The sequence below is a fragment of the Erythrolamprus reginae genome, chromosome 2, assembly GCF_031021105.1.
Source record: "Erythrolamprus reginae isolate rEryReg1 chromosome 2, rEryReg1.hap1, whole genome shotgun sequence".
NCBI classification, from domain to species: domain Eukaryota; kingdom Metazoa; phylum Chordata; class Lepidosauria; order Squamata; family Dipsadidae; genus Erythrolamprus; species Erythrolamprus reginae.
This window is the reverse complement of record NC_091951.1, coordinates 48,962,462-48,989,467: the sequence shown is the minus strand read 5'-3', so window position 1 is coordinate 48,989,467 and position 27,006 is coordinate 48,962,462. Positions and strand designations below refer to the sequence as shown.

The window sequence follows — 27,006 nt, the reverse complement described above, 5'->3', positions numbered from 1 at the left end:
TTGGATTCCTTTTTCAGCTCAGCAGAGGTGTCCTCGTCTCAAATACATTATTTCAACTTGACAGAATCTAAACAGAGCAATTACACAGCCCAATGTAGACTGAAAAGGTTGATCACTAAAGCTAAATCCTGCATTGTCATTCTAATGCACTTGGCTAAAGTGCCTGGACTTGAGGGGAATGGAAGGAGGACAAGCCAGGAGGGTCAGTGAATGAACAGATCTGTCAAGCTTAAGGATGCAAAGTGAGCCAAGAAACTAAAGAGACGAAAAAGGGAAGGATGTTGCTAGAGATGATGCACACATTGTAGAGAGGCGATAAAAAATGTACTGCTTTCATGTCATTGTGATGATGCAAACAGCTCATGGATCATATAGGAGAGACAATAGGACAGGGGATGGAAGGCACACTAGTGCACTTATGCACACCCCTTACTGACCTCTTAGGAATCTGGTGAGTTCAACCGTGGATAGTCTAAGGGTAAAATGTTGGGGGTTAGGGGATGATACTACAGAGTCCAGTAATGAGTTCCACGCTTCGACAACTCAATTACTAAAGTCATATTTTTTACAGACAAGTTTGGAGCGGTTAATATCAAGTTTGAATCTGTTGTGTGCTTTGTGTTGTTGAGGTTGAAGCTGAAGTCGTCATTGATAGATGTTCTGCCAGCGTGTCTCAACTGCCCGTAATTACAGGGCAATTAGTCCAGGAAGACACACACCACACAATAAAAGGAAAACCCAAAAGTTTTTATAAACAGAGAAACAGAAACAGCTCCCTTTTTAAATGTCAAAGGGATTTTCTGGTACACACAAGGCACAGGTTAAATGCAGTACAATTGCTCACCCAATAACTGGGAAATTGAGTCCAATTCTAAAGTCCAGAGGGTCCACACACACAATCCTGAACAGCAAAAACCACAATCTTGATGAAACAATGAATCAGATAAACTTCCATGAGGCTAAAACACCAGGCTGCACTTTTATCTGTAGCACCAATTACAGCAGCACCACCCAACCACAGGTGGCCTCATTTTCTCTTGTAATAATCCTTCAGTTGTTGTCTCCTATGCATCACTCTACGCATGCGTGGATGTGTCATTAATTCTTGTTCAGAATCCAGGGATGATACAGATAACTGATCTTCTCCTGGGCTATCTGCCAAACTCCCCTCTTCCCTGTCACTCACGCTTCCTTGGTCAGAGGAGATTTCGTCAGCAGATTCTACTGAGAGCAAAACAGGCCTGCGGCATGTGGATGTCTCCCCTACATCCACCTCCACATTCCTTGGGGCAGGAGCTAGGCCAGAGCTAACCACAACAATAGATAGGACATTGTAGCAGATAATTTTATGTGCTATATTTAGGTCAGATAGTTCTAAATTTTCTAGGCCCAAAACTTTAAGTCTGGTGGTATAAGTTATTCTATTGTGAGCTTAGGAGTGGAGGACTCTTCTTGTGAAATATCTCTAGATATTCTCAATTGTATTAATGTCCGATATGTAGTGTGGGTTCCAAATAGATGAGCTGTATTTGAGAAATGGTCTAGAAAATATTTTATATGCTCTGCTTAAAAGAACAATATTGCCAGGGAAAAAGCTACGTACGATTCTTAGTGCCTTTTTGGTAATGCTGTTGCAGTGGGCTCTGGCACTTAGATCATTAGAGATAAGTACTCCAAGGTCCTCAATTAAATAATTAATTAACTCAGTTAAGTTAACTGAATGAGGATCATGAACAAGGTCATGATACGAAGAGGATGAAGATATCCAAATGTAATGTGAGGATTAGCAGATAGCATTTTTTTTTTTAAATGGACCGTGTGCTTTCCAGAATGACTGATATTGAATCGTTTGAGTAGAACACTGCTGTGTTTTCTTTGAATTACAAGTAACTTTGAGAGTACAAAGGTTCTCGAAATGTTGTACATTTTAAATTAGGAATGGGAAAACTCTTTGCATCCTGAAACCACACTTTGTTTAAAAAAAAAGAAATAAGGAGCAGGAGGGGTGGTGCCAAGAGATATTGAGGTTGGTGACTCTCAGAATACTTAATGCACCTTTTGATTTTTTGTTTCCTTTTTGGGTTATTTTGTCTTCTTTTTTTCCCCATGGCAGAAATCAGCAGGAACTGATGCTACCAACATCTGCCAAATTTCTGCATTATAACCCCTTGCTGTATGGGGGAGGGTGTCGAAAAGTGGGAATACGAAACCTCAGATGTTCCTTTCCCACCATCATTTTCATATATTGTCTCAAGAAATGTGATCCCAAGCCGCTCAGACATGTACAAAGAGAAAGAACAGAAGGTTGTGGATCAAAGTACAAATTGTTATTCTCATTGTTCAGGAGAACAATTACTAAAATCCATTTGCCAGTAAATGTGCCTTGTCTTGTAAATGACTGGGTCATTAGCCTTAACAATGTCAGCAGGTTGTCACTATCCAATTCAATTAAACAACTGACCAGAGTACATCTTAAGAAAATATTCTACCAAAGAAAAAGGGTTCTATAATAATACCGTCACATTTGTGCATATTGCATTCAGCAATATTTCAATTCTACATATAGAAATAAGAGGATAAAGCTAATCTATACTATATTCAAAGTGGAGAGGTGCAGAGACATCACCAAAAGAAGAAGATAAGCAGAAATTGGTGAGATGTGGGGGAAATGAAATGGAATATATCCACCGCATCAGTAATACATGTGCTAATTCCTTGGTATTCCGAGGGAAAAGAAGATGATAACACATAAATTATTATGCTGGCTGGGAGCAGTGCATTTCAGAGTAATTTGTTTGAAAGGATAAAACATGATTTAATTTTCTCTATACATTGACACCGTGGTATGTAAGATCTTATCCAGATTACCGTATGCCACAAACAGAGAAGGAAATATCGAGATATCCATGCTAGACATGACTATAGAGAGAAAATGAAAATATTGTAATGGTATGAAGTAAAGCAGGTGAGAATCAGCAGAAATGAGGAAAGGTGCCCTGTGAATACACTAAATGAAATGTAAAATTCTCTCATCACGGTTTGATTCAGAGTTTGAATAAACTTCCTCAATACAGCATTGCCCATCATGTTGATTGAAAGGAATAGTTCAATGTTTCTAAACAGCATCAGTTTGGGTAAGTCAGAATTTGACTTATAACTAGTGATGGGCGAACTCAACAGTGTTCGGGTTCGGCAAGTTCGGCCGAATTTTAAACAAAATTCGGCCGAACCCGAACCAAACCCGAACTTGAACCCAAACGGGGAATCCCTCCCACGAAGAGATTCCAGGGGTGGAGCTTTGATGTCACCGGCAGGTTGCTAAGGATGCCAAGGTGATCACTTCCTGGATTCCATGGAATCCAGGAAGTGATCATCTTGGCGTCCTTAGCAACCTGCCAGTGACGTCAAAGCTCCGAACGCCGAACACGACCCCGAATTTTGCCTGAAGTTTGAAAAAATTTTGTGTTCGGCATACCGAACACCGCAAAATTCGGTACAGACCAAAATTGTGCGGGTTCGGTTCACCCATCACTAGTTATAACTGTCTAGATCTGCAATATGTACTCATGCTTGAAACAGAAGATCCCAATAGCAAATGCCCATAGTTCATTTCCACCTCTGTCTTCCCATTCTTAATTTTTATTTCTTGAGTGATGGAATCATTCTTTTTACCCCTTTTGGATAGATGCAAGTAACAAGGCCTTATTCACAATAGTTTTTGGTCCCTCACAAAGAATCTGTTGAGGATTTGTCAAGCCCAAAGTTGACACAGCAAAATCCAATCATTTGTTGTCCTTACTTCTAATGGGCAGAACCTCGTCAGAGTAAATTTGTCACCTGTTTACCTACTAGATATATCCTAAGAAATTCTAGGAGGTGGCCACCCTGAACCTCTTCCCTCTTCTCCAATCTAGATCAAGATCCCACAATCTCTTAATATGGATTTCTTTCTGTGTTGCCCAAAATCTCCCTGGCTGTTTCACCGGGTGCACATCACAATCTGTTTTCATAAGTGTCTCTCTGCATTGTTCTTTCTCCAGTCCAGCAGTGTTGGATCAAGGGTTCTTTTGGATTTTGGAAGCACTGATCACATGGCATAAGTACCTGAGACTTTATTCAAAGGCGATATATCAGGGGTCCCCAAGCTTGGCAACTTTAAGACTTGTGGACTTCAACTCCCAGAATTCTCCAGGCAGAATAGCATACAGCATAGCTGACTGGATAATTCTGGCAATTGAAGTTCACAAGTCTTAAAGTTGCCAAGTTTGAAGTCTCTCCAGTATATGAAGGTAACACAATAATACATTTCATGAGAAAGCAATAAAGGAATATTAAAGAGTGCTGAATAATTCAACAAGATAAAGAAAGACCTTATGCCATTTCTGCCAGTATAGCTGGCTGGAGAATTCTGGCAATTCAAGTTCACAAGTCTTAAAGTTGCCAAGTTTGAAGGTTCTTCAGTATATGAAGGTAACACAATAACACATTTCATGAGAAAGCAATAAAGGAATATTAAAGAGTGCTGAATAATTCCACAACATAAAGAAAGACCTTATGCCATTTCTGCCAGTCAAGGAACTCCAAAGAGATTATGGGCCCCTTTCAAGTCAGCAAACACACAACAATTACCAAGTTAGGTCTACATCAAAGTCCAATCCCAATTGTTTTTTTAAAAAAATTAGTTTAGATAGGCTCTGCAACATGATAAAACACACTTGCTTTCCAATAGTGCTATCTCAGTGAATTGCACTAAGGACTAAGAGATCAAGCCTATTTTATCATAGAATGCTTTTGTCCTCCTCCCATGCATGAGACCTTCTAGGACAGTGATGGCAAACCTATTTTGCTTGGGTGCTGAAAGAGTGCACGTGCTATTGCGCATGTATGCCCACAACCATAATGCAATGCCCTCCCACGGTGCATGTATATTTGCTCCCCCCCCCACCGGCCTCACCGAAAGCTCTGGACTTCTGGTAGGACTGTTGGGACGTTTTTCACCCACCCCAGGCTTCTGGAGGCTTTCCTGAAGCCTGGGGAAAGCGAAAAACTGTCCAATGACCTACTGAAAGTTTGTTTCCAAACCGTAGGTCCATTGGGTCTGTTTTTTTGCCATCCACAGGCTGTGAAAGCTTTCCTGAAGCACAAGGAGGGCAGAAATAACCTCCCCCACTCTCCGGAAGGCCAAAATCAGCTGGCTAGCATGTACATGCATGCTGGAGCTGACATAGGGCAATCCCTATGTCATTTTGAGTAGTTAAAATGATGGAGACTCTACTCAAAAAGAGGATAAATCAGCACCTAAAAAACAATAACTTATTGGACCCAAATCAGCATGGCTTTACTGAAGGCAAATCATGTCAGACTAATCTCATTGATTTCTTTGACTATGTCACAAAGGTGTTGGATGAAGGTGGTGCCGTGGATATTGCCTACCTGGACTTCAGCAAAGCCTTTGATACGGTTCCACATAAAGAGCTGATAGATAAATTAGTGAAGATTGGACTTAATCCCTGGATAGTTCAATGGATTTGCAGCTGGCTGAAGCGTAGACATCAGAGAGTTATTGTTAACGGCGAGTATTCTGAGCAGAGTCAGGTTACAAGCGGTGTGCCACAAGGGTCTGTTCTGAGTCCTATTCTTTTTAATATGTTTGTGAGTGACATAGGGGAAGGTTTGGTAGGGAAGGTTTGCCTATTTGCCGATGACTCTAAAGTGTGCAATAGGGTTGATATTCCTGGAGGCGTCTGTAATATGGTAAATGATTTAGCTTTACTAGATAAATGGTCAAAGCAATGGAAACTGCAGTTTAATGTTTCCAAATGTAAAATAATGCACTTGGGGAAAAGGAATCCTCAATCTGAGTATTGTATTGGCAGTTCTGTGTTAGCAAAAACTTCAAAAGAAAAGGATTTAGGGGTAGTGATTTCTGACAGTCTCAAAATGGGTGAACAGTGCAGTCAGGCGGTAGGGAAAGCAAGTAGGATGCTTGGCTGCATAGCTAGAGGTATAACAAGCAGGAAGAGGGAGATTATGATCCCGCTATATAGAATGCTGGTGAGACCACATTTGGAATACTGTGTTCAGTTCTGGAGACCTCACCTACAAAAAGATATTGACAAAATTGAACGGGTCCAAAGACAGGCTACAAGAATGGTGGAAGGTCTTAAGCATAAAACGTATCAGGAAAGACTTAATGAACTCAATCTGTATAGTCTGGAGGACAGAAGGAAAAGGGGGGACATGATCGAAACATTTAAATATATTAAAGGGTTAAACAAGGTCCAGGAGGGAAGTGTTTTTAAAAGGAAAGTGAACACAAGAACAAGGGGACACAATCTGAAGTTAGTTGGGGGAAAGATCAAAAGCAACATGAGAAAATATTATTTTACTGAAAGAGTAGTGGATCCTTGGAACAAACTTCCAGCAGACGTTGTAGATAAATCCACAGTAACTGAATTTAAACATGCCTGGGATAAACATATATCCATCCTAAGATAAAATACAGAAAATAGTATAAGGGCAGACTAGATGGACCATGAGGTCTTTTTCTGCCGTCAGACTTCTATGTTTCTATGTTTCTATATTATATCCCATATCCTCAATACATGGCTTCAGATGCCACCTGTGGCACATGTACCATATGTTTGCCATCATGGTTCTAAGCTAAGAAATCTTTGTATGGTAGAGGCAGCAATGTGACCATCTCAAAGTTAAGGAGTATCTGTACCCAGTAATGGGCAGCCAAAATTTTTACTGCCACACTGTGGGTGTGGCTTATTTTGTGGGTATGGCTTGGTGGTCATGTGACTGGGTAGAGTGGCTTGCCAGCCATGTGACCAGGTGGGAGTGGCTTGAATGATCATCATCGTTCAAGTGAACTATTATTGCTGCACGATGCCTTTTCATCTCAGCTGTGGGCAGAGTGAGGGCTTCGTGAGGGGAAAAGCATTGCAGCCCAGACTGCTTCAACGCAGCTCTCCTGGCCTTGAGAGATGGCCATGTGAGGCTGGAGGGGAGCCAGGCAGGAGAGAGGGAAGCTCATCTGAGGCCAAGAAGGAGGAAAGAGGAAAAAAGATATTGATAAAATTGAACGGGTCCAAAGACAGGCTACAAAAATGGTGGAAGGTCTTAAGCATAAAACTTATCAGGAAAATCTCAATGAACTCAATCTGTATAATCTGAAGGACAGAAGGGAAATGGGGGACATGATTGAAACATTTAAATATGTTAAAGGGTTAAATAAGGTTTAGGAGGGGAGTGTTTTTAATAGAAAAGTGAACACAAGGACAAGGGGGCACAATCTGAGGACAGTTGGGAGAAAGATCAGAAACAACGTGAGAAAATATTATTTTACTGAAAGAATAGTAGATGTTTGGAGCAAACTTCCAGCAGACGTGGTTGGTAAATCCAGAGTAACTGAATTTAAACATGCCTGGGATAAACATGTATCCATCCTAAGATATAATACAGGAAATAGTATAAGGGCAGACTAGATGGACCATGAGGTCTTTTTCTGTCGTCAATCTTCTATGTTTCTATGTAAGGGAAAAAAACAGATAAGGTATCTTGTCCTCTTCAGACCTTCTACTGTATTAATATATTTTATACAGGATAAAGAATAAATAGAGAAAATACTGCAAATCACTGGAAAAATTTAGCAACATTTAGCAACTATCACATTTTTTGGTGTATAAGACACACCTTTTTCCCTCCTAAAAGAGGATGGAAATGTCGGTGCATCTTATACACCAAATACAGCCTTTTTTTTTTTTTTTTTTGCTGTCCTGGAGCTCTGCCCCTACATACCATTTCTGTGAAAAATTGGCCCATTTTTCGCAAAAATGGGGTGGACAGAGGGTCTGGGAAGCCTGCAGAGAGCTCCTGGGTGCTCTGGGAATGGCAAAAACATCCTAATTTTTGCAAAAAAGAACAGGCATAAGAAGCCCATTTTTCACAAAAATGGGGGGAAATTTGCCATCCCCCAGCACCCAGGCACTTCCTGCAAGCTTTCCAGACCCTTTGCCCATCCAATTTTTGCAAAAAAAGGGGGGCGGCAAAAATTGGTGTGTTTTTGCCTTTTAATTACCCCATCTAGCATGACTGTGGGAGGAGTTCTGGGAGTTGAAGTCCACTAGTCTTAAAGCCGTCAAGTTTGAAGTTTGTAAAAAGTGTACATGGTTGTAAAAAAAGTATTCTGTTACACTGGTATTTTATTAAATAATATATTATTACACCTTTTGGTTCAGAATACTTTTTTCCTTGTTTTCCACCTCTAAAATCTAGGTGTGTCTTATACTCCAGTGCATCTTATATTCTGAAAAATACAGCACATTGAACTGTTTCTATTCTCTCCCTCCCTCCCTCACATACACACACAATCACTATCACTAAAACCACAAATGCAGAGGTGAATCAGGAAAAAAACAATTTAAAAAACAAAATTAAAAGATTTTTACTCAGGTGCCAATCCCAGAAAAAAAATCATTCTAAAGATTGACACCAATACGAAGGAGGCCCTGCCATAGAGAAAATCTATGAAAGGAGGGATTTTCAAAGCTAACATCACTATCCATGTACCCTAACCCGAACCCTTGACGTGAGTGATGTCAAGTTGGCCGCCTTTAAGCCAGTCACATGACTTTTAAGCCACCCCTGGTCACATGATCATCAAGCCACTCCCATCTGGTCACATAGGTGGCAAGCCACACCCACAAATAAGCCACACCCACAGTGTGGTAGTAAATTTTTTTGCAGCCCTTCACTGAATAGCATAATTATCAAACTATCCAAACAGCTTCACTTCTCATTTTGCAGTTAATATCCTAAAATCTGATCATCTTTGAGCAGTCCCACTGAGCATGTTAGAGCTTTCCCTCTTCATTTTTTTTCTTTTGACACATATCCATAAAAATATACCTCCTCTGTGTTTTGTCAAATCATCCATTTGAGCTAAAGGTGCTCATTACTCAGGAAATGATAGTAGGAGCAGGCAGTAATATTGGGTCAAAGTGAAAAGTTTATTGTCAGCCTTCTACATTTCTGGTCTTCTGAGTACTCAATAAAAATTAAATGATTCTCTTTATAAAAGCAGTGTCTTCATCTATTGCAACAGGATAAAAGGTTTCAGTAACCTACTAAGTTATCTAAGGAGCAATAGTTCACTCTAAAGAAAAGTGGGGGGGGGGATAGCATTTCTTTAGCCCTTTGATGATATTCAACTTTTACCAAGCATTTCACGACTGTTTTTAGAAAAACGAGAACTGTTTTCTAGACTGTTAGAACTTACTAGAATGTTTCCGTCAGAATGTTTGCACATAGCACCAATTCATGAGAAAAGTTGAAGCTGAAATTCAGGCTAGGATGAAAGGCAAAAGTGAATCAAACAAAAACACAAATAAATGAACAATTACTATATATGTGAGATTGAGCTGAATCCTGATCTTTATCATTCAATTATGAGTTTTTAATTTGTCAGCTCTCCTTCATAACCTGTGATCTTTGCTTCCTAGGGGGAACCTGTTTTAATCTCTTTGCATTGGCACCTTGAAGAATAACCAATTTTATAATCACAAAAGTATTCATGGATTGTATCAGATGAGCTTAGTACATTCTTGTGTGGGAGGTTTATCTTCTACAGTATTGTGTGTGGGAAGGGAGGATAAAAATGGTGAAAGGAGGAATGACTGCTTTGTGGATGAGGCTGAAGAAATTTGAAAGTAGACAAGTCTGTGGCCAATCACAAACCAATGATAATATTAACCAACAGGGTTACTAGGAGTGAAGCATGTCTTGCATAGCCAAAAAGAGAGGAAGCATACTAGATTCAGAGAAGAGGAGGGGAGGGAAGGGAAGGGAATGGAAGGAAGGAAGGAAGGAAGGAAGGAAGGAAGGAAGGATCAAGATGCTGAAAGGGGGGGGGGAAGCAGTATAAGACTCTGGGTAGATATTATGGCAGAGATGGGTTCCTACTGGTTCTAACCAGTTCTTTAGAACAGTTAGTAAATCGACGATGTTGTCACGGAGCCAGTTCTGTCAATGCCAGTCCCTGGGTGCCGCCATCTTGGATTTTGCTTCTGTGCATGTGCAGAAGCTAATTTTTATTGCTGCGGGAGGGGGACTACCCAGCACATCCCTGAGTGAACCAGTAGCAAAACAATCCACAACCCACCCCTGGATTATGGCCATGTGTAAAGGATATATTATTATGGTTGAGTACACATGTGTCTTTAGGAATGTACTGCTTTTGACTGTTCTCGTGAAGAAGCCCTCGACAAACTCTGCAGAATACTTATTGAGCTTTACTTCATTCAGGTCAATAGTACCGTGTTATATAAAGCTCTTGCTGTTTTATACTGTTCTAGTACCTTGCTCTGCTTCGTAAAGATACTAGTAAAATTTACAGAAGTTTGCTTATTTTTTATTTTATTTAATCAACGTATTTGTATGCTGCCACAATCAAAAACAAACTCTGGCTGGCTGGCATATGGTTCACTGTGGGAGATAAGATTGTTTTTAGATTGGATATCTGTTCTGTCTGGGTCACTCCAGAAGCCAATACTAACCCAAAAAGAGAAGCCAGACACACTGGTAAAAGGCAAAGGCAGTTTTATAAAATTCAAGAAAAACACAGGTAACAGAAAATGTCCTTACAAACAGGAAAATGCTGTATCTTCAGATATATCCACGAAGGCAAAAGTCCATGCAGCAATACAGAATTCTTGCTGCCAAGCCGAGGCTGTAGATAGCAGACCTACACCTCCCACGGGTCTTCCAAAGCTGCTGGGCCACAAGCCAGGAACAGAGACGCCGAGAAACAAGACAGGATAACGCAACTCCAAACTGATAACACTCCACATGGCTTCAAGGGCTTGTCTGCCTTTTAAACCCTGCTAAGGAGGACCACACCCAAACCCAGCTGTTCCTAATTCAGTGCTGATAATACTTCTTTAATTGCTCCTTTCTTTGATCTGACCGTCTCTGTCGCATGTCAATGACGGCTTGAGCTTCATCACCTAATGACTCCAAGCTACTGGCTGGGGAGAGCCCCCCCCCCCCAGGCTCTCATGCTGTTCTCCTTCATCCCATTCCTGATTTTCCTCTCCCCGTCCGACTGTTCAGCCCCCTCCTATTCGCTGTCATCCTCCTCCGGGCATGGAGCCAGCAGAGACACAGCCGGTCCCTGAGCAGCCTCAGGCTGAACCACAACAATATCTAGGTAGGAGGGAAGTCACCCCTTAGAAGCCCATTGCTGATCAAAGGTTAAGCAGCTAGCTTGTTGAGAATAAATTCTCAGAGAGCTAAAAAAAAGGGGGGGGACCTGCTTGGGAAAGTCTTTAGGGGGCTTGGCTCTCAAACTCAGAACCTGCTTTTGTGTTCAAACAGAGGCTACCATGAGGTCATTGGGGAGGCTTTCTTTCAATGTCCCCATGGTCACAAATCAAAAGGTTGCATCTCATGGAAAGGAGCTGACCAAGAACATTGAACTGATAGGTATGCATCTCTTTTAAACAGTGGTACCTCTACTTACAAACTTAGTTCATTCTGTGACCAGGTTCTTAAGTAGAAAAGTTTGTAAGAAGAAGCAATTTTTCCCATAGGAATCAATATAAACCACAGGGAGGGTGGGGAGTCTCTGGAGACCCTGTTTCCTCCCAGGAGATTCCTTGAGAGGCCCCACAGAGACTTCTCTCTGCCTTTTCTGGTCCTGTTTCCTCCCTGGAGATTCCTAGAGAGGCCCCACAGAGACTTCTCTCTGCCTTTTCTGGCCCTGTTTCCTCCCAGGAGATTCCTAGAGAGGCCCCACAGAGGCTTCTCCCTGCCTTTTCTGGCCCTGTTTCCTCCCAGGAGATTCCTAGAGAGGCCCCATGGAGGCTTCTCCCTGCCTTTTCCGGTTACAGTTTTGGAGGTTCAGGTTCTTAAGTGGAAAATGGTTCCTGAAAAGAGGCAAAAAAATCTTGAACACAGTTCTTATCTACAAAAGTTTGTAAGTAGATGCGTTCTTAGGTAGAGGTATCAGTGCAATTTGATTTTGTTTCTCTAAGATTTTCAATATCCTGTTTCAGATAACCATAACAAAAAATTTAACTAGCACTTATCTCCTAACTATCAACTACTGGTGAAAAATTGCTAGCCTTAACTGTAGTTACAGCAATACTATTCAGTTGTATTATTAAGTGGGAATGGAGAAAGTATGTTAGACTATAGAGAGGAACAGAAGCAGAAAAAAGAAAGATGAGAGAACCTTTAGTTAAGAGTAATTAATAATTCCTTTAGATTTCTTAAAGTCTTTAAATTATCCACAAATTAATATGATCAGCATTAAATATGATATTTTAGATCTCTTAAATCTGTCTATGTCTATATATCTATTAAAACGTGATTAGTTTAAATAGTTACACATCATTGCTGGGCTGTCCAGAAAGAGCTGAACTTTTCATTAGATATTTTTGCCACAATGTGTTATTCGGCATTGAGTGGTATATATCTTGCTGAGGCAGAGTCTACAGAGAGTCATTTCTGGCTTTGTCTTCTTCAGCAGAAAACATCTGGGGTCAATCTTAAGCCTGGCACCTACACTGACATCTCTTCAACACCAAGCAAAAGGTTTTGTCCTATTTTTTTTCCCCTCTGTCTCTCTCCCCCACCTCCTCAAGCATTTTTAATGACAGAAAAGATTTCTCCCTTCTTATGATTGTTTTTTTATGCTGCCCTGCCATCTACTGTTTTAGACTTTATTGCTGCTGTTGTTTTATGTTAGAATCTTTATTACTGTATTTCTGTTTTTATTGTAAAGCCAACCTGGGAAAATGAGGGCAAGGAAAAAACCTTAAATGAATAAATGAAAAGCATTAGTCCTAACAATTTGCTCATAAAAGCTCAAGTTCAGACTTTTCAACAACTTGGTTTCTTGGACTTTGGGATTTGGAGTTGTTGCAAAAATGGCTATATATTAATAATAGACAAGTAAAATGTTAAGGTTGTGCCTTACTCTTTTTATTCTACTGTGCTAAAAAGAAAGTTGGAAGTTAACATTTCTTCCTACTTTTTCCTCCTACATACTTTTCTTCCCTCCTTTTCCTTTCCCCATTTTGCTTTATAACAAGAGCAACAATGAGAGAGTACCATTTATTTTATTTATTTATTTATTTTGTCCAATGCACAATGAAGGTTATACAGGATATACTTGTAGTAAAATATATCAGAGAAAGACTAGAAGAGAAGATATAGGAATAAAATATATTAATGAAAAAATAGAGAAAGGATATAGGAATAGAAGAAAAGATATAGGAGAGACAATAGGACAGGGGACAGAAGGCACACTTATGCATGCACTTATGCATGCCCCTTACTGACCTCTTAGGAATCTGGAGAGGTCAACTGTGGATAGAGTAAAGTGTTGGGGGTTAGAGGATGACACTATGGAGTCCAGCAGTAAGTTCCACGCTTCGACAACTCGATTACTAAAGTCATATTTTTTACAGTCAAGTTTGGAGTGGTTAATATTAAGTGTGAATCTGTTGTGTGCTCTTGTGTTGTTGTGGTTGAAGCTGAAGTAGTCGTTGACAGGCAGGACGTTGCAGCATATGATCTTGTGGGCAATACTTAGATCATGTTTAAGGCATCGTAGTTCTAAGCTTTCTAGACCCAGGATTGTACATCTAGTTTCGTAGGGTATTCTGTTTCGAGTGGAGGAGTGAAGGGCTCTTCTGGTGAAGTATCTTTGGACATGATGGAGCTGGCTGCTGGATTGATGGTAGACTCCCCTTCCCCCTCTGCACTCTGCTCTCCACCTGTCCATCTTTTGTTGCTGGAATTGGGCATGTCTAGTTTAATGACATTAAAGTAGACATACCCAATCCCAGAACCTGGAAAAGCAACAGGCAACCGCTGGCATGCCCAGAAACATGGTTCTGTGTGCCACCGTGTGCCCTCACCACTGTCAAACTATTTACTAAGGCTGCATACTAATACTATTAGTCTTCTCATCATTCCTAACACCCATCTCCTTTGACTTATGACTGTATGACTGTAACTTGTTGCTTGTATCCTTATGATTTATATTAATATTTTTTCCTGATTGCTTATTTGTACCCTATGACAATCATTAAGTGTTTTACCTGATGATTCTTGACAAATGGATCTTTTCTTTTATGTACACTAAGAGCATATGCACCAATCACAAATTCCTTGTGTGTCCAATCACACTTGGCCAATAAAATTCTCTTCTCTTCTCTTCCCTTCCATTCCATTCCATTCCACTACACTACACTACACTACACTACACTACACTAAGTGAAGGACTACCAAAATTTTTACTACCACATTGTGGGCATGGCTTATGCAGGACGCCCTGCATTTTCTTTCAACATCTTTAAGTGCAAATTGGGTGGTCTGGGGTAGAGCTCTATTTTTGCTACCCCACTGCGTTCCTCCCTGTCTGGACAATAGCCCACCCCTGACTACACTACACTCTATAATAGCTGGAAAGAAGAAGCTTTGAAAACTACATTCAGAGTATAAGACACCCCCAAATTTTCAGCCTCTTTTAGGGAGGAAAAAGGTGCATAGATCCATCAGATCATTTCCTCCTTGTTAAGATTTTGCTTAATAATAAAAACCTGGCTGGGCTCATAGGAATTATTATAAATTAGATTGCTTTGGAATCACTGTTTGTTAAAGGAAAATAGTTAATCTTTTTCCTTTTTCTATTTTCTACCCTCTTCTCTCCTATATTATTTCTTTCTTCCCCTTCCTTCATCTATTTAATCTGCTATTCAAAATATTAATACAGTATTTGAGCACTGTACTATTTGTATATTTTTAAAATATTAACTAAAGCTATATTAATATAATTGATTTTGAGCATAATATATTGAATGAAGTAATATTTATTTATAATATTCACAATATAATTTTGACAGGGATTAAATATACAGTGTTCCCTCGATTTTCGTGGGGGTTACGTTCCAAGACCTCCCGCGAAAGTCGATTTTCCACGAAGTAGCGGTGCGGAAGTAAAAACACCATTTTTGGCTATGGACAGCCAAAAACTACCCCCACACACCCTTTTTCAAGGCAGCGCAAGGAGCCGGGCTTGAAATTAGGGCAGGGAGCCCCCCCAGTGCCTCCAGCCCCCTCGCCGCTACCGCCCACCCGCCCGATCCACCCCTCTCACCGGCTTTCTTCGGACACGGGTCCTCCTGCAGCAGCACTGGCGGCTACGGCTTCTCATCCTCCTCATTCGGCCGGTAGCTGCTCTGAGCGCTTTGAGAATGCCTGCCTCGCCCCTCTCACAGTCCCTTAGCTGAGAGCACTTTCGTCCCAGCTATCAGCGAGGGGGCTGCAGGAGAGGTGGGGGCAGGCGTTCTCACAGAGAGGGAGAGGGAGAAAGAGAGAGAGAGCAAGAGGGGGGAGAGTGGAAGGTAGAGAGAGAGAGAAAAATGATAGAAAAAGGGAGAAAAAAGATAAATGAGAAAATGATTGAAGCAGAGAATGACAGGAAAGAAAGAGAAAGAGAGAGAGAAGTGACTCTTGGTGATGACGTATGACGTCATCGGGTGGGAAAAACCGTGGTATAGAAAAAAACCACGGAGTATTTTTTTAATTAATATTTTTTGAAAAACCGTGGTATAGCGTTTCGCGAAGTTTGAACCCGCGAAAATCGAGGGATCACTGTATTATAATCTATATTTATTATTGTATGTTATATATCTTGAGTGCATTATTATTGTAATTATCATAACTGAGTATTTTATAGAATAACGGACTAAGTTTTATAAGAGGAATTATGTCTTTCTGTCACTGCATCTATTTCCCCAAAAAACATTATTCCAGATAATTGCACAGCATCAGCTTTCCAAGGAACCTTTCTCTGGATAAGAGTAAGATTCATTAAATCTTCAGAAATCCCAACAGTGAAGAATGAAGAGACAATTGAGCTTGTTAGACTTTCTCCCTGTGATTCTTGGTTCTTTCAAAAGCACCATGTTGGTTGTCACAGTTTTCTCCCTGAAGGCCTATTAACTAAAACTGTCTGAAAACAGGTGAGAGTTTGGATAACAGCACAGTGTGGATGTTAACATGCATTCCACGGAGTTAATTTTTTGCTATGTATTTTCATAATTCTCTACTGGATGGGGGTTGTGTTTCCCAGTACACCTTTAAAAAGCTGCAGGATTTAATTGTGTCCTTGGTTTAGCCCCCGCCAAAGTATTATAACATTATTTCCCCTACCCACATTACTTATTTAACATCTTTAGAAAAACAGCTGGACCCAGTTCAGAAAATAATCTGCAACAACATTCACTTCAACAGCTAGGTTCATAGATCATGCTATGTTTACTTAAAAGTGATACATTGCACAAACTGGCACAGCCGATGGCAGCATCTAATTGACTTTGGCTGACCTCAGGAAAGCTAAGCAGGGTTGAACATGGCTATGTTTTTGATGGGAGACCACCAGGATGTTTGAGGCCTGTAGGCTAGATTAGGAATAGGAAGAAGGTGATTGAAATCATTACTCAGCTGTTACAGAAACAATTGCATATATATGTCCATGTGAATTCAACTCAAAGAAATATGTACATCATCTTGAGTGAATAAAATGGAGTTGGCTAGAATAGCCATGATAGTACCTCATGATTCTTGACAAATGTATCTTTTTCTTTTATGTACACTTGATTGATTGATTGATTGATTGATTGATTGATTGATTTTTTCCAATACACATTAGTGGGTATACACATAGTAAAATACATGATGAAGGTTATAGAGGATATACTCATAGTAAAATATATCTAAGAAAGAATAGAAGAGAAGATATAGGAATAACACATATCAATGAAAGAATAGAAGAAGAGATATAGGAATAGAAGAAAGGTAGGAGAGCAATAGGACAGGGGACAGAAGGCCCCTTACTGACCTCTTAGGAATCTGGATAGGTCAACCTTAGATAATCTAAGGGTAAAGTGTTGGGGGTTTGGGGATGACACTATGGAGTCCGGTAATGAGTTCCACGCTTCGACAACTCAATTACTGAAGTCATATTTTTTACAGTCAAGTTTGGAGCATATGCACTAAAGACAAATTCCCTGTGTGTGCAATCATACTTGGCCAATAAAGAATAAAGACATTTTATTTTATTATAGTAATCAACTACACCAAGACCAAACAAACCACATCATGAACGATGTAAGTTATTGTCAATCATTGTCAATGATACGGAATGTCTATCGTGACACTATATTGACTAAACAAACACTCTGTTCTCTGTTCTATTTAGAGTAAAGGTCCTCAGCTCTTTCTATTCTATTTAATGCAAAGTTTACTTACTCAGCTCTTTCTGTTGATCTAGCTAAGAGTAAAGGTACTCTTTACTCATCTATTCACTTGACATGATCTGTCTTTATGCTGTATGCTAACCATTTATCCATTATTATTATTATTATTATTATTATTATTATTATTATTATTTATTAGATTTATATGCTGCCCCTCTCCGTAGACTTACTAATTAGCTATCTTTGGAGTAAATGAGGAGGAGGAGAAGGAGGAGGAAGAGGAGGAGGAAGATAAGAAAAGAGAAGAAGAAAAGAAGAGAGGAAGAGAAGAAAAGAATGATCAACAAACAGAAGAAGCCTATTTACATTTTAGTGTAGAAAATATTGTTGGATTATTTAATTCTCAGGACATTTCCTGTCAGCCTCTCAATATAAGCAAGGTCAGGAAACAGGAGTGTTCCAATGTACTTTAATATGGTTAGAGTGTTGTAACAGAATATCGAAAGCCTATCAGAGCCCCTCACTATTTCAATTTATTCCTAACACAATCAAAGTAGTGTTATTCTGAGTTTCAGTCTAGTACTTTGATGGAATGTAGACTGGATTCCCAGGTGGGAAGAGAATTTCAGAGAAGTAAGAGGCAGCTCAGTTCAGATATTTTGCATGAAAGAAAGAGGATAAAGAGTATATGAGGATGGAAATTTGCTTTAATTTGACAAGATCCTATCTACAAGGTGCCTTTCTTGATATTTAGAGCCTGATATATTGTCTTTGCTTCCTTGGGGCTCAGATAATTTTTTTTCCTATAATGGCTTGGCATTTTCTTCCTCCTTCCCTGAATCAAATCTACATTTCCTTGTATTTCCAAAAGCCTAATGTCACCTCTATAATCTTCTACAGCACTTGATGGCATCAGGTGAATACCTCCATTGAGCCGCCCAGAGTCTACGGGGAGGGGCGGCATACAAATCTAATAAATAAATAAATCTAATAAATAAATTGTCATTTTCCATCCTCCCAGATTACTATAATTTCTCAAGAGTGATCAGGCAGAAGGTACCAGGCAAAATTTTCCTTGTAAATCAGACTTCCAATTGTCTTCCAATTGGTCTCCAGTCACAATTCAAGGTGTAGATTATCACCTATAAAGCCCTACATGGCTTAGGACCAGACTATTTACAGGACTATCTCCTGCCGCATACCTCCCAGTGACTGATTAGAGCCCACAGAGTTGGCCTTCTCCAGGTCCCATCGACTAAGCAGTGTCAGGGGAGGGCCTTCTCTGTGGCAGCTCCAGCTCTATGGAACCAACAACCCCCCTGAGGTCCATACTGCCCCCACCCTACTGGCTTTCCAGAAAATCTTGAAAACCTGGCTTTGCCGGCAGGCCTTGGTGGGGGGGGCGTGAGAACTGACATCTCTTAATTCCATCCTAAATAAGTTTTGATTGGGATGTATGATATAGTATAAGTGTATTGATAAGGGTTTTTTATATTATTACTAGTTTTGGGCGAACTGAACCTGCAAAGTTCAGGCTCGTGCCAAACTTTGCAGTGTTCGGCATGCCGAAATCGAAACCGAACTTTTTTAAAAGTTCGGTTAAAGTTCGGGTTCAGGTTCGTCTGAACACCACAAAATGCCACCGTCCAGGAGGAGAGGGGGGAATCCAATTGTGGGATTTCTCACCTCCTTTTGCTTGCGGCACTGCAAGCCAAAGGAAGTGGGAAATCCCACGAAGGGATTCAGGGGCGGGGTTTTGACATCACGGAGACTACTTCCTGGCCAGTCAAAACAGGGAGGAAGGAGTCTCCATGACGTCAAAGCCCCGCCTCCAGAATCCCTTTGTGGGGTTTCCCACTTCCTTTTTCTTGCAGCACCGCTGCGGCATCCTTTTCTGTTAAAAAAAAAGGAAGCAAAAGGAGGTGGGGAATTCCCCACCTCCTTGTTTATTTTTACAGAAAAGGACGCTGCAGCGGCTTGCTGCAAGCAAAGGTTTGGGTTCAGGTTCTGCGAACTCACCCAAACTTCACGGCAAAGTTCGGGTGAGTTTGCAGAACCCGAACTTCATTGGGTTCGCCCAACAGTAATTATTACCAATGTTTTAAATTAACTTATTAATATTGTTTTTATTATTTTGCTGTAGTGAGCTGCCCTGAGTCTCTCAGGAGTGGACAGCATACAAGTCAAATCAAATCAAGAAAGAAAGAAAGAAAGAAAGAAAGAAAGAAAGAAAGAAAGAAAGAAAGAAGGAAGGAAGGAAGGAAGGAAGGAAGGAAGGAAGGAAGGAAGGAAGGAAGGAAGGAAGGAAGGAAAGAAAGAAAGAAAGAAAGAAAGAAAGACAGACAGACAGAAAGAAAGAAAATTTGCATATTTTCAAGAAGACAAGGATAGAAAGACATTTGATACTCTTTGCCATAAATAAGCTAGCAGAATTCAGCTTATGCATCCCAATAGGTCCAGAGTTGGAGGTCTTCTAGTCTAGGAATCTCATTTCACTTATTAATTGTTCTGTCAGGAATTTTCTCCTTAGTTCTAGGATGGATCTCTCCTTCATTAGTTTCCATCCATGGCTTCTTGTCCTGCCTTCAGGGTTCTTTGGAGAATAGGTTGAGCCCCCGTCTTCTTTGTGGCAGCCCTTTAGACATTGGAACACGACCAATGATGTGCTCCTACGGGTACGGTCATGTACGCAGTGCCGGTATTAAAATTTTGAATTTTTTTCTTTTTTTTCCCTTCTGGGATTTGGGTATGTTTTTCCTATCACAGTAAATGAGGTTGGATGTGTATAATTTTAGAAGAGCTGTGTGTGTGTGTGTGTGTGTACATACATATATAGTTTATATAGTAGATAATGTATATTTTTGTGTGCCTGTGTGTAATATATATGTACACATATGGCATATATACATAGAATTAAATAGTATATTTTGGATGTTCAGTAATAGTAAATAGAGAGGGAAATTGTATCTCTTTGAGGCGAGGAGAGGCCAGGCACCCTAACCCTAACCCAAACCCTTGACATGGGTAATGTCAATTTGGCCATCTTTAAGCCAGTCACATGACTTTTAAGCCACCTCAGTCATATGATTGTCAAGTCACTCACAGCTGGTCACATGGCCGGCAAGCCACACCCACAAATTAAGCCACGGCCTCGATGTGGTAGTAAAACATATTGTAGCCCTTCACTGAACACAGCTATCCTGAGTAGTAGGAGGTATGATGGCACAGCACATGATAGTGGCAATGGAGAAATCCCAGGATCCACTAGGAGGTCTGCTGGTAAGAAACTGCTACCCTGTATCTTCAGAGAAAACATGGCAAATGATCTTTGCACCATTTTTCTGGAACAAGAGCAAGTTAGCCATTAATCAGCTGTCCAGACCCCACTCAAATCCCATGGTGTTTTAAGATATAGGTGAGTAATAACCTCAGTGTCTGAAACTGGCCTACTCATATTTCTTTTGCATTAGGCTCTGGTTGATGGATCTTGGAGTTCCAGTAAAAAAAACCAAAGGAACATTATAGCAAAGTAAATCCCCCAAGTCTGTATTCTGCCCGCTTCTGCCTTAATCTAATGAAGGCTGTGAGGGGGAAACAGGGAAATAACTGTCGAGCCAGGTGTGTGTTGGTCATTTGTCAACCAAATTTGAAAATAGTTGCTCCAGCTTTTTTTATCCCTGCAATTCACAAGCCTCACAAAGCCCGTAATGATGCATCAGGCCAATGGAACACCCTTTATAGCCACAAATTGCATCTCAGGGCAAAAAGAATAAAGTATCCATGACAGTCAAGCGGGAGGAAAGAGCATTGGAAAGTACTTATCCCTAGCCAGATGCAAAATAACAGTTAGAGAGTAAAGCCAAATAAAGATCGGTAGCATAGGAAATGGACTCAGATATTTATTGTTAAGAAAGGCTTAATTCATAGTTATTATAGTGTGAATAATAATTATAAATAACCATTCATAATTGATAAAATTCAGCTCACAGCAATGTTATCAACTGTCTTAAAATAGATTAATATTTTCAGATTCTGTTGAAACTTAATAACTAAACTATAGAATTACAGGTCTATATATTTTACTGTACGTACCTCATAATGCTACATGATTATTTATTTATTTATTTATTGTTAGAGTTGAAAGGGATCATGAAGGCCATCGAGTTCAACCTTCTGCCCAAGCAGGAACCCTATAGTACACCAGTCAAGTGGCAGTTCAATCTTCTCTTTAAAATGTCCAGAGTTGTTGGAGTTCACAACGTCCACTGGTAGGTTGTTTCATTGGTTGATCGCTCTGACCGTCAGGCAGTTCCTCCTTATCTCCATGTTGAATCTCTCCTTGGTCAGCTTCCAGCCGTTGTTCCTCATCCGGCCCTCTGGTGCCCTGAAGAATAAAGTGATCCCCTCCTCTCTGTGACATCCCTTCGGATACTTGTAGATTGCTATCATGTCCGCTCTGGCCCTCCTTTTCTCTAGGCTATCCATGCCCAGTTCCCTTAGTCTCTCTTCGTAAGTCTTGGTTTCCAATCCCTTAATCATCTTGGTTGCTCTTTTTTGCACCTTCTCCAGAGTTTCAATGTCTCTTTTGAAGTGTGGTGACCAGAACTGAATACAGTACTCCAGGTGTGGTCGGACCAGGACATAGTAGAGTGGTATTAAGACTTCCCTGGTCTTGGAGTGTATTCCCCTGTTGATGCAGCTTAGGATTGTGTTGGATTTTTTAGCTGCTGCTGCACATTGTTGGCTCATTTAGTTGATTGTCCACCAAGACTCTGAGGTCTCTTTCGCAGTCGCTACTGCTAAGAGGGGTTTCTCCCAGGTTGTATGTGTGTCCAGGGTTTTTTCTGCCTAGGTGAAGGACTTTGCTCTTGTCGATGTTAAACATCATTTTGTTGTTGTGCGCCCACTGTGATTAATTAGGCACTGAGGAAAACCAATAGTTGCTGAATACCCAGATATAGGTAGATATACACTGCTCAAAAAAATAAAGGGAACACTCAAATAACACATCCTAGATCTGAATAAATGAAATATTCTCACTGAATACTTCGTTCTGTACAAAGTTGAATGTGCACAACAGCAGGTGAAATTGATTGTCAATCAGTCCTAAGTGGACAGTTTGATTTCACAGACGTTTAATGTACTTGGAGTTACATTGTGTTGTTTAAGTGTTCCCTTTATTTTTTTTGAGCAGTGTCTATAAATGATCCCACAAAAAGATGCCAGGGTTTGAACTACCTCATCAGCAATGGACAATCCTGAATAGATTGGATGGTTACAAGCTAATGAATAGGTTTTGTACCTCACATGGCATCTGCTGAAACTCTCTGTATAAATGAGGTATCCCACATCAAACTGTAAATTACATAGTGACCAGCAGTAAGCTGAGGGCATATACCAGTCCAGTTACTCCAGTATCTAACTTTTTGAAATATAAACAATGCTGCGCTTCAATGGTTAGACCAGTGGTTCTCAACCTTTCTAATGCCACAACCCCTTAATATAGTTCCTTGTGTTGTGCTGACCCCCAACCATAAGTCTAGCGCCAATTCTCCCAACAGAGCTTTATGCTGATTGGCAGGAAGGTCAGAGGGACACCCCCACTCTAAATGCCTGATTGATCGGATTGTAAAAATATGTTCCAAGGCGCCAGAATAGAAGCTTTAGTTCCTAACACCATGGGAAATTTGTCTTTTCCCATGGTCTTAGGCAACTCCTGTGAAACCATCATTGGATTCCCAAAGGGGTCCCGAGATGGTCAAGACCAGGGGTGTCAAACTCAATTTCATTGAGGACCACATCAAGATGGTGCTTGACCTCGGCAGAGGGGGGGCAGGGAACGAGTGGCTGGGCTGAGCATGGCCAACTGAACATCACTCATGTTGGAGGTGGCCCGAGTACTCTGCCGGTGAAAACAGGATCCCGAGCTCTGATTTTGGCTGTGACGCCTTGTGCAACCTTCTGTCAGCAAAAACAGAGCTCGAGAGGGCCATGTGTGGGCTCTATTTTTTCTGGAAGAGGGTTGCTGGAGGCCATCACAGCCAAAAAAGTGTTTAGGAGCTCATTTTCACTGGCAGAGACACCATGGGCTGGTTCTTCATTGTTTCCTGAGTGGCCTATAGAGTCTATTGTCTAAGCACCCTACCACTCAATTTGTCAGAAAGCCAGTATTGTATGTGTTGTGGTTAGCTCTGGCCCAGCTCCTGCCCCAAGGAATGTGCAGGTGGATGTGGGGGAAACATCCACATGCCGCAGGCCTGTTTTGCTCCTGATGGAATCTGCCGACAAAGCCTCCTCTGACCAAGGAAGCATGAGTGACAGGGAAGAGGGGAGTTTGGCAGAAAGCCCAGGAGGAGATCAATCATCTGTATCATCCCTGGATTCTGAACAAGAATTAATGACACATCCACGCATGTGTAGAGTGATGCATAGGAGACAACAACTGAAGGATTATTACAAGAGAAAATGAGGCCACCTGTGGTTGGGTGGGGCTGCTGTAATTAGTGCTACAGATAAAAGTGCTGCCTGGTGTTTTAGCCTCATGGCAGTTTATCTGATTCATTGTTTTGTCAAGATAGTGGTTTTTGTGCTCTTCAAGATTGTGTGTGGACTCTCTGGACTTTAGAATTGGACTCAATTTCCCAGTTATTGGGTGAGCAATTGGATTGCATTTAACCTGTGACTTGTGTGTACCAGAAAATCTCTTTGACATTTAAAAAGGGAGCTGTTTCTGTTTTTCTGTTTATAAAATCTTTTGGGCTTTCCTTTTATCGTGTGGTGTGTGTCTTCCTGGACTAATTACCCTGTAATTACAGGTGGTTGAGACACGCCAGCAGAACATGTATGTTTAGTTGTTGATGTGAGTTGTATGCAGCCCCAAGTCTTCGAAGAGGGGCAGCATATAAATCCAATCAATCAATAAACAAACAAACAAACAAACTAAGTATGTATAAAGCATATGCCTCTAGATTAGTGGGATGCAGACACGTTATACTGACTTGCAAAGATACTCCCTAGATTAAAGATTTTAACATACAAGATATAGCAGGAACACAGCTGAAATTTGGTTGTGGGATACTGGCTAAAATACATCAAACATTATTTGCACTATCCTTATAGAGAATGCTGTATATGATGCAGGTATGACTAAGGCTGACCTACACCCTATCTAATTTCCGAGGGGGTGGGGTGTTGATCAAAGTTCTGATGGGGAATGGAGTCCCAGCTGATAGCAATCATGACATATGAAAAATTGTAGCTTAAAATTTAAAATGATTAGAAGTACATTTGCCTGAGTAAAATAAAATGAAATAAAAAGTCCCAAGTGATGTGTGCCTGTGAAACTAAAGAGAAAAGGAAAGTGTGTAAAATCTGAAAAATATAGGTTTGATCTTATGGAGTTGATGAAACGCCTGTCCCTTTTGTAGATGAATACAATGCCAATGACACACTCAAGGCGAAAAAGAGTTTGCATCATAATGGTAGAACACTCATTTTAACATTCACCTCTCCCCCCCCCTCCCTTTGCTCCTACTGCAGTTAATAACACCACAGAGGGGTACAGTTGTGGCTTTAATTGAAAATGCAATAGCTACACTGATAACTAAAAATATGAATTTATGTCATTGAGGTTGTTACGAATGCAAATGAAAATACAAATCCACTTGGTGAAAAAAGCATGTTACACTTCAGTGAACAGTAATAATGGAAGAACAGGGATGAGTTTGGGGAAAGATTACACAATATCCTGAATGAATGTAATCTAAGTGGGGAAATGTTACTTAATATGAATGGATGGATGGGAATAAAAAAAAGAGAGTGGAGAAAAAAATGGTTGTGACATTTGCAGAGACAAGAATGAATAAGAATAGAAATTGTGTACTGGGTATCTGCTTAGAAAAAGGATCCATCTTATGTCTGAATGTGTGATTTATTATTATTATTATTATTATTATTATTATTATTATTATTATTATTATTATTATTATATCAATACAACACAGCAAACGAGATCACTATGCTGGATTTAGTATTTCATCATCAGTCAGGTGCTTCCCAAGCACCTAGGATTGCGTGATGTAGTGGTGAATTATGTTTGCCGATCCCAGTAAAGCGGCCTTTTGCAATTGACAGATGGAGATTTTGTCAATTCCGATGGTTTTCAAATGTCCGCTGAGATCCTTTGGCACTGCACCCAACGTGCCAAGTACCACTGGGACCACTTTCACTGGCTTATGCCAGAGTCATTGCAGCTCAATTTTTAGATCTTCGTATTTCACTAATTTCTCTAGCTGCTTATCCTCAATTCTGCTGTCCCCTGGGATTGCGATGTCGATGATCCATACTTTCTTTTTCTCCACAATCAGGATGTCTGGTGTGTTATGCTTCAGAATTCGGTCAGTCGGAAGTCGGAAGTCCCACAGTAGTTTTGCCTGCTCATTTTCGACCACTTTTTCAGGCTTATGATCCCACCAGTTCTTTGCCACTGGTAAATGGTAGTTCCGGCACAAGTTCCAGTGGATCCAGTGGATCATGTCTATGCTTGTAGTCAGTCTGTGCGATCTTTTTGCAGCAGCTGAGTATGTGATCAATTGTTTCATCTGTTTCTTTACAGAGTCTGCACTTTGGATCGTCTGTTGATTTTTCAATTCTGGCTTTAACAGCATTTGTTCTAATGGCATGTTCTTGTGCCGCCAGTATTAGTCCTTCTGTCTCCTTTTTGAGTGTTCCACTTGTAAGCCATGACCAGGTCTTTTCTTTATCCACTTTGCCTTCAATCTTCTCCAAGAACTGGCCATGCAATGCTTTGTTCTGCCAACTGTCCATACGACATTGAGTTACAGTTTTTCTGTACTGGTCCTTAGTTTGCTTCACATTGAGAAGCTTCCTATTGTTGACCTCCATCAACGCTGACTCTTTGCTCTCCCTCACATAATCAGCTAATGCATGCTTCTCTTCTTCCACTGTCTGCTTCATTTGCAAAAGTCTTCTGCCGCCTATTTTCCTTGGTAAATACAGCCTGTCAACGTCACTGCGGGGGTGTAGTGCATGATGGATCGTCATTAATTTTCTGGTTTTCCTGTCCAGGTTGTCCAGCTCTGCTTGAGTCTGGTTCACTATGCCAGCTGTGTATCTAATGACAGGTATGGCCCACGTATTTATAGCCTTGATAGTGTTGCCACCATTCAGTTTGCTCTTTAAAATTGTTCTGGTCCTCTGGATGTACTCTTTGCTGATCACAGTTTTCACATGGCCATAATAATAATAATAATAATAATAATAATTATTATTATTATTATTATTATTATTATTATTATTATTATCTGCTTTACAGTGCTTACAGCCCTCTCTATGCAGTTTACAGAGTCAGCATATCACTCCCAACAATATGGGTCTTCATTTTAGTCACTTCAGAAAAATGGCAGGCTGAGTCAACCTTGAGCCTGGTGAAATTTGAACTGCCAAATTGCAGGCAGCAGAAGTAGTGCACTACTATGGCTCGTGGTTGAAGCCATGCTTGCTGAAAATAAAAGTGTTTAAAAGCTCTCTGAAGAGTCCCAAATATTGAGGTCAATCTCAGGATGGAAGATGTCCTTCCTTTTGGACCTGATGGGACAGGTAGGTGTGATCAGGAAGACAGAGTCCCTCAGCTAATTCAAATCATGTCTAGTTGGGCTTGGACTCATAAGCCAATGAAGTTTATGAAGCACAGATATAACGTGTGCCC

General features: G+C 40.6%; 1 long non-coding RNA gene across 1 annotated transcript in view; it reads left to right on the top strand.

The window, feature by feature from the left end:
* Positions 1-12,592, top strand: part of LOC139158415 (uncharacterized) — a 57,246-nt gene extending 44,654 nt beyond the window's left edge. The window contains exon 3 of the long non-coding RNA XR_011557687.1: positions 12,536-12,592. This is a non-coding gene — a long non-coding RNA (uncharacterized lncRNA). The remainder of the gene's footprint in view (positions 1-12,535) is intronic.
* Positions 12,593-27,006: the final 14,414 nt, after the last annotated feature.